The sequence below is a fragment of the Rutidosis leptorrhynchoides genome, chromosome 10 (genome assembly GCF_046630445.1).
Source record: "Rutidosis leptorrhynchoides isolate AG116_Rl617_1_P2 chromosome 10, CSIRO_AGI_Rlap_v1, whole genome shotgun sequence".
Taxonomy (NCBI): Eukaryota; Viridiplantae; Streptophyta; class Magnoliopsida; order Asterales; family Asteraceae; genus Rutidosis; species Rutidosis leptorrhynchoides.
Genome location: NC_092342.1, coordinates 200,269,559 through 200,282,973, shown reverse-complemented (window position 1 = coordinate 200,282,973; position 13,415 = coordinate 200,269,559).

Sequence of the window (13,415 nt, the reverse complement as noted above, 5' to 3'; positions counted from 1 at the left end):
AGTTTGTCATCAATAGTAAGTTCCTCGAGAGGGATGACGATATCGGGTTCGGCAAGACACTTTTTCAAGTTAGATACATGGAAGGTAGGATGAACGGAGTTCAATTGAGGCGGAAGATCTAAACGATAAGCAACGGTTCCAATACGCTCCAAGATTTCGAAAGGACCAATATACCGCGAATTTAGCTTCCCGCGTTTCCCAAAACGGATTACACCCTTCCAAGGTGCGACTTTTAACATGACGTGGTCACCGACTTGAAATTCAAGGTCGTTGTGTCTTTTGTCGGTATAGCACTTTTGACGACTCAGGGCCGTCCGAAGCCTATCTCGGATTTGAACGATCTTCTCGGTGGTTTCGTGAATGAGTTCGGGTCCGGTGATTTGTACGTCGCCTACTTCGGCCCAACAAAGAGGAGAACGGCATTTTCGGCCATATAATGCTTCGAATGGGGCGACTTTTATACTCGCGTGATAACTATTGTTGTAAGAGAACTCGGCGAGAGGTAAGTGCTTGTCCCAAGCTTTTCCAAAATCAACCACGCAAGCTCGTAACATGTCCTCTAAGGTTTGAATTGTACGTTCACTTTGTCCATCGGTTAGAGGATGATATGCGGTGCTCATGTCTAAACGCGTTCCTAACGCTTCTTGCAAGGTACGCCAAAATCTAGAAACAAAACGGCCATCTCGGTCAGAGATAATCGATAAAGGTACACCGTGTCAGGCTACGATCTCCTTGATATAAAGTCGTACAAGTTTCTCCATTTTGTCGGTCTCCTTCATGGTGAGAAAGTGTGCGGATTTGGTGAGACGGTCAACAATAACCCAAATGGTATCATAACCGCCCGTCGTTTTTGGTAGTTTGGTGATAAAATCCATTGTTATTCTTTCCCACTTCCATTGCGGGATTTCGGGTTGTTGAAGTAATCCAAACGGTCTTTGGTGTTCGGCTTTGACTTTGGAACATGTCAAACACTTGGAAACATAAGTAGCTACGTCCCTTTTGATGTTCGGCCACCAATATAGTTGTTTAAGGTCGTGGTACATCTTATTGGCACCGGGGTGAATCGAGTATCGTGACTTATGGGCTTCATCTAAAATAAGGCTTCGTAGGTCCCCATAACTAGGCACCCAAATACTTCCGGTGTAATATCGGAGTCCGGTCTCCCTAATTTCGAATCGAGAGACGAGAATGTTCAAGAGCTCGTGTGAAAGGTTTTCATCCTTGAGAGCCTCATCTTGGGCTACCCGAATTTGGCTATTAAGGTTTGTGTGGATGGTGATGTTTAAGGCTCGGACACGAAGAGGCACCGCTCTTTCTTTTCGACTTAAGGCATCGGCTACTACATTTGCCTTTCTGGGATGGTAACGAAGCTCGCAATCGTAATCGTTTAAGGTTTCAATCCACCTTCGTTATCTCATGTTTAGTTGCTTTTGATCGAAGATGTGTTGGAGACTTTTGTGATCGGTAAAGATAGTACTCTTGGTTCCATAAAGATAGTGTCTCCACATTTTAAGTGCAAAGACAACGGCTTCGAGTTCGAGATCATGTGTCGTGTAGTTTCGTTCATGAATTTTGAGTTGTCGAGAAGCATAAGAAATGACTTTCGTTCGTTGCATCAACACACACCCAAAACCATGTTTCGAGGCGTCGCAATACACAACAAAATCGTCATTGCCTTCGGGAAGTGACAAAATAGGAGCGGTGGTTAGCTTTGTTTTCAAGATTTGAAATGCGGATTCTTGTTCGGTCGCCCAATTGAATTTCTTTCCCTTGTGAGTTAAAGCGGTTAGAGGTCGAGCAACCAAAGAGAAATCCTTGATGAATCTACGGTAGTATCCGACGAGACCCAAGAATTGACGAATGTGAGTAGGAGTAGTGGGAGTCTCCCATTTACTAATGGCTTCGATTTTCGTTGGATCGACTTTAATACCTTGGTCACTTACAACATGACCAAGAAATTGAACTTCCTTCAACCAAAATTCACACTTGGAGAATTTGGCATAGAGTCGTTCTTGTCTTAAAAGTTCAAGCACGAGCCGGAGGTGTTCCTCGTGTTCTTCTTCGCTTTTAGAATAAACCAAAATATCATCGATGAACACGATAATGAATTTGTCAAGATACGGTTTTCACACACGGTTCATAAGATCCATGAACACCGCCGGTGCGTTAGTGAGACCAAATGGCATTACAAGAAATTCATAACTACCATAACGAGTTCGAAAAGCGGTTTTGGAGACATCTTCCCCCTTAACCCTTAATTGATGATAACCCGAGCGGAGATCGATTTTTGAATATACACAAGACCCTTGTAGTTGATCAAAGAGGTCATCGATGCGAGGAAGAGGATATCGGTTTTTAACCGTCAATTTGTTTAGTTCACGATAATCAATGCACATTCGTAGGGATCCGTCTTTCTTTTTAACAAACAAAATCGGAGCGTCCCAAGGTGAATGGCTAGGTTGGATAAAACCACGATCAAGTAGTTCTTGGATTTGACTTTGCAATTCTTGCATTTCGGATGGAGCGAGTCTATATGGTGCACGTGCTACAGGTGCGGCTCCCGGAATAAGATAGATTTGGAATTCAACCGGTCGATGAGGTGGAAGACCCGGCAATTCGTCGGGAAATACATCGGAATAGTCACTAACAATTGGCACATCATCGATGTGCTTCTCATCGGACTCGAATTTCTTAACGTGAGCAAGGATCGCAAAACAACCCTTACGGAGTAGTTTTCTAACTTTAATACACGAAAGGAGGTTGAGTCCGGTGCAACTCTTATCGCCATAGACGATCAAAGGTTCACCATTCTCGATAGGAATTTGGATTGTGTTAAGATCACAAAGGATGTGAGATTTCGTTTTGGCTAGCCAATTCATACCGATTAATACATCGAAGCTTCCTAGTTCCATGGGTATCAAGTCAATTTCAAACTCATTACCCAAAATGTTTAACGTACACCCCCGGTAATATGTGTCAGCACTCAATAGTTTTCCGTTGGCCACTTCAATGGTATAAGTGGTATCTAGTGGGAGTGGTGGAGTATTAAAAGAATGAGTCAAAGTCTTGGATACAAAACTCTTATCGGCACCCGAATCGAATAAACAAGTAACATAAGTGTTGTTGAGGAGAAATGTACCCGTGACTAATTCATTATCATCTCGGACTTCCTCGGTGTTGATGTTGAAAGCTCGGCCGCGTGTGTTGGGGTTGGCTTTCTTCTTCGGACATGCATTTCTAAAATGTCTCGTTTGGCCACATTCATAACAAGTACCCAGTTTTGGTGCATTGGGCACCTTTTGAGCGACGGGGGCGGCACTTCTACAATCGTTGGCCACATGACCACCCCTTTGGCACCGGTGGCAAAATAGATTGCTACATTCACCATAGTGGTGCTTGTGGCATTTGTTGCAAAAGGGTTTATTTCCGCCCTAACTTTTCTTGGCGTCGGAGGTGTAAGGCTTCTTAGTAAAGTTGTTGTTGCTTGATTGGGAGGGTTCCCACTTTCTTTTGTTGCCGCCCGATTTATCCTCGGCCTTAGGTGCCGGAACTACGATTTCGTCAACCGTTTCGATCAATTGGCGAGCCATGTTCAATGCTTGTTGTAGGTTAGCGGGTTTGGATGACATCACCCCTTGTTTGATGCTCTTTGGAAGACCATACATATAAAGTTCGACCCTTTGAGATTCGGGGTTCACGAGGTTGGGACACATCAAGGATAGTTCGGCGAATCGTTGATTATAGGCCTTGAGATCGTTTCCGACCGCCTCTAAGGTTCTTAGCTCTTGTTCGAGCTTTCGGGTTTCTTCGCGAGGGAAATATTCGATGACCATCTTTTCCCTTAAATCGGCCCAAGAGAGGGCGTGAGCTTCATCGGTATCCACCGATTGTACATAAGTATTCCACCATGTAAGAGCGACACCGGCGAAGGTGTGAGTGGAGTATTTGACCTTGTCTTGGTCTCGACAACCGCTTATGCTAAAGACGGCTTCCGTTTGCTCAAACCATCGGGTGAGCACGACCGGTCCCCCGGTTCCATCAAAAGTGTGAGGTTTGCACCCCATGAAGGATTTGTAGGAGCACCCTTCGTTTGAGTTACCGGCTCCATTGTTGTTGTTGTTGTGGTTGTTGTTATTGTTGGAGGAGTGATCGGCCATGGCCGCTTCCACGGCGGTGGCTATCATTCGTTGTAGAGCTTGTTCGGGAGTCTCATGGCGTGGCACACGACGAGGAGGCATTGTTCCTTCAAAATACAAGAATACCGTTGATTAGTATTCTTAATAATACTAACCATGATATGGAATAAGGATAGAGAAAAAAATTTCCTTGACTCGCCTTAAATTCTTTATGTCATAATGTCTGAATGTTCATATGAGTCACTGTAATATAATCCCGAAATTATATTACCCTAATTCATATGTTCATTCGACACTAATTCATATAGTCAAGGTGGCGCGTCAATTAAATTAAGTAACGTGAGATTAAGATTGAATAAGAATTTGATGTGATAGACGAGTTCGAGTAAAATGCACAAGTAGTCAAGTAATTCCTACTTCAAGTCTATATGCCGGTTGTAGTCTAGACTCACCAATGTACCCTATGACTCGGGGTTGACACCAATGAACTCTAAATCCCTACAACCAACGCTCTGATACCATCTGTAGCGACCCGACCAAATCATGTTTGACGGCGCCGACTACTTAGGTCCCGTTACGTGGTCATAAGTCTTTATCATGACGTTTGACCAAAATATGTCGCATTTATTTCATAAGTAAAAGGATGTTTCAAGTTTACAAATGTAGTTCAAAAGATTAGTTACAATACAAAGTTTAACGTACGAATGAAACCTATGCGACACAATTTAAAGTAGTCAAAAGACGCTCCAACTATGCATGCATACTCGACATCCAAGTAAGTATCAAAAATAGTGCGGAAGCATGTATCAAGTAGCTTTCAAGGACCTGAGAAAACATATAGAAAACTGTCAACGAAAACGTTGGTGAAATCATAGGTGTTTTAGTAAACGTTGCATTTGAACCACAAGATTTAATATAATATGATTATCAAAATCATTTGCATTCCAAAGTTGTTATTTGTTTCGCGGGCACCCAATTATCAAACTTAACTATTTTGCACCCTTTGCGTAGTGTTAGAACATACACTGGACCCGAAAATATATTTCATCCGCTAACAGTAGCGAACCGTCCGAATGAGGCTCGTCAAGCCCATGTGATCACATAATATAAGTTCACGTTTACACCCTGCAAGTGTAACTAATGATAATTGAATTGAGGATTTTTGTTCAAACCCGTACGTGAAATGTTCGTTTTCGTAATTGTGTTCAATGTATAAAAGTATGATACGTATATGTTTCTCATCCCATAGTTTAAAGCATAAAAGTTGTTTAAAAGATGGGACTATGATCTCACCTTGAGTGCACGTACGAAAAGTACTTCACAAAATAACGTGTGCGAAGGATAGTGCTGGTCTTGACCTAAACAAATAGGTCGTATCAATAACGGTAAACACGATAGGTCAAAGATGTTCAATTAGTCCTATGGCTCGTTACGACTCGATTATGTAGCATGTGAAATCAAATTGTCAAGTTTCATGCAAGATACAAGTATAGAAACAAGTTAGGAAGGTTGCATAATCATTTGGTTAAGTTTGACAAAAAGTCAAACTTTGGTCGGTCAAAGTCAACGAAAAAGTCAACACGTTCGGGTCGGGTCCCGAACTATTTTTCTGAGGTTTTTAATCATGTATGAGCATGTTAGAACAAGTTACGTGTGAATCGGAGGTGAGTAGCATAGCAAACATTATTCAAAAATCGACAAAGTTGGACAGACCACTTTGGCGCGCCGCGCGGGTATATGGCGCGCCGCGCCATTACCTGTGCAGAGAATTCTGGCAGTTATTAAGTTTTATGCACGAACCTAACTTCAACCAATCACCGTTTATGACCCGCAAACAACCAAAGCATGTATCTTATATCATCGGAAAGGTATTTTGACAAGGAAAATAACTAAACACATTTCATCCATCACATTTACTTTTACAACAACCAAAATCACATTCAAAATTCCTCATTAAATGCACTCAAGTTCATAAATGAAATTCGATGATTCGGCAACCAATTTATATGAATGATATGCCGTTTCTAGGGTGATCAAGCATACAATACAACCTAACACTTACAAATAACATTTCATGTCATTCAAAGCATCAAAAGTTCATTTCAAGTTCATCAAACCCTAACCCAAATCCACCAAAACCAATAATCAAGTTTATGAAGTTTTCTAAAACAACCTACACATCAAATTGAAGCTAGTGTTACTAGTAACACATTTAATACTTGCACTTTACCATAAAAACAACATTTAAGCAACCAAATTACCAAATCAAACATACCAAAGTTCATATTCAAGCTAGTTACTTCAAATAACGAAATCGAGCATATAAATCATATAATCATGTTAGACTTGAGCCATAGACACTAATTAACAACTTTATAAGTTAAAAACATCAAGAACACAAAATCTAGTGATTTTAGAAAGTTACCCAAACGAGATGTAATCGGTATGGAATCGAAGAGGAAGTTGCAAGGATTCCAAATATGTAATTAGTTTAGATTGAAGCTTGCTAGATTTTGATTAGATGATAAATCTTTGAAATGGTGTTTGAGAGAATTTGTGAAAGTATTTGAGAAAAATGGAAAAGAAAAGAAATAATGAATGGATGAGAGTGAAGGGTTGACTAGTTGACCTAGTCACCTCTTTGCTCTCTTGGCAACAATGGTCCCTCTAGTTCGGTTGCGGGTGCGTGAATTACCTAAACGAGATATTTTAAAACGCGTATTAACGAGGGATGTCATAATCATATAACGGACTTTAAATAGTTAAACGGAAAAGTAAACGGAAAAAGGCGGGATGTTACAATTTTCCTACAACAACAGCTACCATTCAAGCATTGAGATGGCGCCGTTTGAAGCACTTTATGGTAGAAAGTGCATGTCTCCGATTTGTTGGAGTGAAGTGGGGGATAGATAGATTACGGGTCCGGAGATAATACAAGAAACTACCGAGAAGATTATCCAAATTCAACAATGGTTGAAAACCGCCCAAAGTTAACAAAAGAGCTACGCTGACATTAAAAGAAAAGATATAGAATTTGAAATTAGAGAGATGGTAATGCTTAAGGTTGCACCTTGGAAAGGCGTTGTTCGATTTGGTAAACGAGGGAAATTAAATCCAAGGTATATTGGACCATTCAAGATTATTGATCGTGTCGGACCAGTAGCTTACCGACTTGAGTTACCTCAACAACTCGTGGCTGTACATAACACTTTCCACGTCTCGAATTTGAAGAAATGTTTTTCTAAAGAAGATCTCACTATTCTGTTAGACGAAATCCAAATCAACGAAAAACTTCAATTCATCGAAGAACCCGTCGAAATAATGGATCATGAGGTTAAAAGACTTAAACAAAACAAGATACCAATTGTTAAGGTTCGATGGAATGCTCGTAGAGGACCCGAGTTCACCTGGGAACGAAAAGATCAGATGAAGAAGAAATACTAGCACTTATTTCCAGAAGATACGTCAACACCTCCAACTGCTTAAAATTTCGGGATGAAATTTATTTAACGGGTAGGTACTGTAGTGACCCGAACTTTTCCATGTTTATATATATATTAAATGAAATTGTTATTTACATGATTAAGTGTTTCCAACATGTTAAGCAATCAAACTTGTTAAGAATTGATTAATTGAAATAGGTTTCATATAGACAATTGACCACCCAAGTTGACCGGTGATTCACGAACGTTAAAACTTGTAAAGACTTTATGATGATATATATATATATATATATATATATATATATATATATATATATATATATATATATATATATAGTTAACTTGATATTATGATAAGTAAGTATCTCATTAGGTATTTTAACAATGAGTTATATACATAAAATTGAGTTTATTGAATTAAGAAACTCGAAGCGATATATATAACGATTATCGTTATAACAACGTCTTACTAAATACATATGAATCATATTAAGATATTGATACACTATGTTTAATCATGATAAATGATAAGTAAACATGTCATTAAGTGTATTAACAATGAACTACATATGTAAAAACAAGACTACTAACTTAATGATTTCGAAACGAGACATATATGTAACGATTATCGTTGTAACAACATTTAACACTATATATATATATATATATATATATATATATCATACTAAGATATATTAATATATCATAATATCATGATAATGTAATAATTTAACATCTCTTTAGATATAATAAACAATGAGTTAACAATATTTAACACGATCGTTAACTTAAAGGTTTCAAATCAACATTTACATGTAACGGCTAACGATAACTTAACGACTCAGTTAAAATGTATATACATGTAGTGTTTTAATATGTATTCATACACTTTTGAAAGACTTCAAGACACTTATCAAAATACTTCTACTTAACAAAAATGCTTACAATTACATCCTCGTTCAGTTTCATCAACAATTCTACTCGTATGCACCCGTATTCGTACTCGTACAATACACAGCTTTTAGATGTATGTACTATTGGTATATACAATCCAATGATCAGATCTTAGCAGCCCATGTGAGTCACCTAACACATGTGGGAACCATCATTTGGCAACTAGCATGAAATATCTCATAAAATTACAAAAATATTAGTAATCATTCATGACTTATTTACATGTAAACAAAATTACACATCCTTTATATCTAATCCATATACCAACTACCAAAAACACCTACAAATACTTTCATTCTTCAATTTTCTTCATCTAATTGATCTCTCTCAAGTTCTATCTTCAAGTTCTAAGTGTTCTTCATAAATTCTACAAGTTCTAGTTTCATAAAATCAAGAATAGTTCCAAGTTTGCTAGCTTACTTCCAATCTTGTAGAGTGATCATCCAACCTCAAGAAATCTTTCTTATTTACAATAAGATATCTTTCTAATACAAGGTAATACTCATATTCAAATTTTGATTCAATTTCTATAACTATAACAATCTTATTTCAAGTGGAAATCTTACTTGAACTTGTTTTCGTGTCATGATTCTGCTTCAAGAACTTTCAAGCCATCCAAGGATCCTTTGAAGCTAGATCCATTTTTCTCATTTCCAGTAGCTTTATCCACAAAACTTTAGGTAGTAATGATGTTCATAACATCATTCGATTCATACATATAAAGCTATCTTATTCGAAGGTTTAAACTTGAAATCACTAGAACATAGTTTAGTTAATTCTGAACTTGTTCGCAAACAAAAGTTAATCATTTTAAATTAACTTTTAAAATCAACTAAACACATGTTCTATATCTATATGATATGCTAACTTAATGATTTAAAACCTGGAAACACGAAAAACACCGTAAAACCGGACATACGCCGTCGTAGTAACACCGCGGGCTGTTTTGGGTTTAATAATTAAAAACTATGATAAACTTTGATTTAAAAGTTGTTCTTCTAGGAAAATGATTTTTCTTATGAACATAAAACTATATCCAAAAATCATGGTTAAACTCAAAGTGGAAGTATGTTTTTCAAAATGGTCATCAAGACGTCGTTCTTTCGACTGAAATGACTACCTCTTACAAAAATGACTTGTAACTTATATTTCCAAATATAAACCTATAATTTTTCTGTTTAGATTAATAAAATAGAGTTCAATATGAAACCATAGCAATTTGATTCACTCAAAACGGATTTAAAACGAAGAAGTTATGGGTAAAACAAGATTGGATATTTTTTTGATTGTTGTAGCTACGGAAAATATTGTAACAATTCTATACAAATCATATCCTAGCTAACTTATATTGTATTATACATGTATTCTAATATATTATGTAATTTTGGGATACCATAGACACGTATGCAAATGTTTTGACATATCATATCGACCCATCTATATATATTATTTGGAACAACCATAGACACTCTATATGCAGTAATGTTGGAGTTAGCTATACAGGGTTGAGGTTGATTCCAAAAATATATATACTTTGAGTTGTGATCTAGCCTGAGACGTGTATACACTGGGTCGTGGATTGATTCGAGATAATATATATCAATTTATTTCTGTACATCTAACTTTGGACAACTAGTTGTAGGTTACTAACGAGGACAGCTGACTTAATAAACTTAAAACATCAAAATGTATTAAAAATGTTGTAAATATATTTTGAAAATACTTTGATATATATGTACATATTTGTTATAGGTTCGTGAATTGACCAGTGGCCAAGTCTTACTTCCCAACGAAGTAAAAATCTGTGAAAGTGAGTTATAGTCCCACTTTTAAAATCTAATATTTTGGGATGAGAATATATGCAGTTTTATAAATGTTTTACGAAATAGACACAAGTAAATGAAACTACATTATATGGGTGAATGATCGAAGCCGAATATGCTCCTTTTGTTTGGTAACCTAAGAATTAGTAAACCGATCTACTAATTGACGTGAATCCTAAAGATAGATCTATTGGGCCTAATGAACCCCATCCAAAGTACGGAATGCTTTAGTACTTCGATGTTGTTTTTATCATGTCCGAAGGATTTCCCGGAATGATAGGGGATATTCTTATATGCATCTAGTTAATGTCGGTTACCAGGTGTTCACCATATGAATGATTTTTATCTCTATGTATGGGATGTATATTGAAATATGAAATCTTGTGGTCTATTATTATGATTTGATAATATATAGGTTAAACCTATAACTCACCAACATTTTTGTTGACGTTTTAAGCATGTTTATTCTCAGGTGATTATTAAGAGCTTCCGCTGTTGCATACTAAAATAAGGACAAGATTTGGAGTCCATGCTTGTATGATATTATGTAAAAACTGCATTCAAGAAACTTATTTTTGATGTAATATATTCTTATTGTAAACCATTATGTAATGGTCGTGTATAAACGGTATATTTTAGATTATCATTATTTGATAATCTACATAATGCTTTTTAAACCTTTATAGATAAAATAAAGGTTATGGTTGTTTTAAAAATGAATGCAGTCTTTGAAAAACGTCTCATATAGAGGTCAAAACCTCGCGACGAAATCAATTAATATGAACGTTTATAATCAATATGAACGGGACTTTTTAGCTTGCACGTACGAAGTTTATATGCTTGGTGACTACACTAGCATGGTCTAGGACCGACAATAAACTAGGGGTCTAGTTAGATGTTTCACTACGAAAGAGTCCTCAGACGGAATCCAAGGCTCGGTGGACTTACTACAACCGGTGTTCCTCAGTCAAACTTACGTTGTATCTGATAGACTTCTCTTACCAAGGGGTGACACAGATAGTGTGCTCTAAATCGAGGTTCGCGGCTTCCCAATAATAGAGCTGATAACTATGTTCTATTAGTTGGAAAAGCGATTGAGTTTAAAGTATAATCGGAAAGCATTTTAATAACATACACAACCCATAATAGTATTTCGGCATTATAACTGACTACATCATAGCATACACTAAAGATAACTATTCGCTAATCATGGTAACAATATCAATTATAATGAAAGACATTATATAAAGACAAAGGATAGAAGTATCAGTAGATTAAACGATTTCCGAATACAAAAGTGACAACTTCAAACTCCAGACCGCTCCTAATACAATCTTTGGTATTCTTCTCCGGATACCAGGTTTCCCGCACGGAGTCGAAGACCTTGAAAGTATGACTAATATTGTAGAGAGAGAGAAGTGAATTGAAGTGTGTGTAAAAATTGATGACAAATGGCCTTTAAATAGAAGTGAATTTTGCCTGCATACGGCTGGCAGACCGTATGGCCTGCCCGTATGGCATGGTAGCCCGTTTATTGTGCCCAAATATATGGTAGGCCGTTTCCCTTTGTGGCAGGCCATATGGCCTGCCCTGTTCTGCTGTTTTTGCTGGATCGTAACTTGATTTTCGGGGTCGTAACTCGTCTTTCACCGTTTTCGCTCTAGAATCTTCGTTTTATCTCCGATTCTTTTGATTCTTTTTTCACCGACTTCGTAATCACTTGATCTCCACTTTTATCCGACAAAGCGAGTATTTTGGCGATAAAGCTTACAACTTTATTATTTTTGGGCTTCAATACCGGGGTGAAAACGTGACTTTTTAGCCGATATCAGTCGAGTAATACAGAAAAACGTTGATGATGAATGAAGGAGGCTAGGGCTATATTTATAATAAAACCCTAACCCTAGTTTACTTGTTAATTCCTTTCTAGATTCTTCCGAATAACATCCATAAAACAAATGTCTGATATATATATATATATATATATATATATATATATATATATATATATATATATATATATATAAAACATAATAATTCTGAATTATATTATTAAATATAATCCCACCTTTTGCTGTTTGGTTGTTCAATTCATTACCCTAACCGCTTGTGCTAGATCCCTTGGCATTGTTCGTGCCAAAATAAACCTTGCAATACTTTTTCAAGTGTCCAGATTTACCACACTTCCAGCAAGTCAATTTAGACTTCTTGTTCGGATTAGCTTTGTTAATACCTTGATGCTTACGTTTGCCCCTTTTGTCATTATTACAAGTGAACCTTTTATGTTTTACCATATTGACAACAGACGTACCAGCAACTTCGTTGCTCTTTGGCTTGTCATTATCCTACAACCTGAGACCTTCATCAATACGCAGATGACTACCCAACTCAACAAGAGTTCCTTCTTTTTATGTTTCAAAGAATGTTTAGATTCTTTTCAGGAATGAGGTAGTTTGTTAATGATGCTTGAGAATTGAATAGACTCATCATATGCATCTTGTGTTGTGTGAATTGACCAAGTATACCAATGAGCTCATTGTATTGTTCCAAGATCGGTCTAGAATCGACCATCTTATAATTATTAAAATTACTTACTAGGAACTTTTCACTAGAAGCATCCTCAGACATATACTTGGTTTCCAAACAGTCCGATAGTTCTTTAACAGATTCAACATTCTGATAAATATCAAAAAAGAGAATCAGCCATACCATTGAGGATTAAACCTCAGGCGATGTAGTCATCGTTGTCCCACTTGCTCCTTTGACAAATCTGTTTAACAGTAGCATCATCACCATGATCTTCAAGAATTGGTGTGCTAAGTACATACAACACACTCATACTGCCTAGAAGGAATTGCATCTTCTTCTGCCATATCCAAAAATCAATTCCTTCACATTTATCAAGTTTGACGAAATTCGTCGTTATATGCTTCATCGTAGCCGCCATCGATTATAACAGATAATTACTTTCGATTGTTGAAGGTTTTACATTTTTCGTGTAGGGTAAAATAACCGATAGTCAGATAAATAACTGAACCGTGGTATCACTTTCCGAAAGT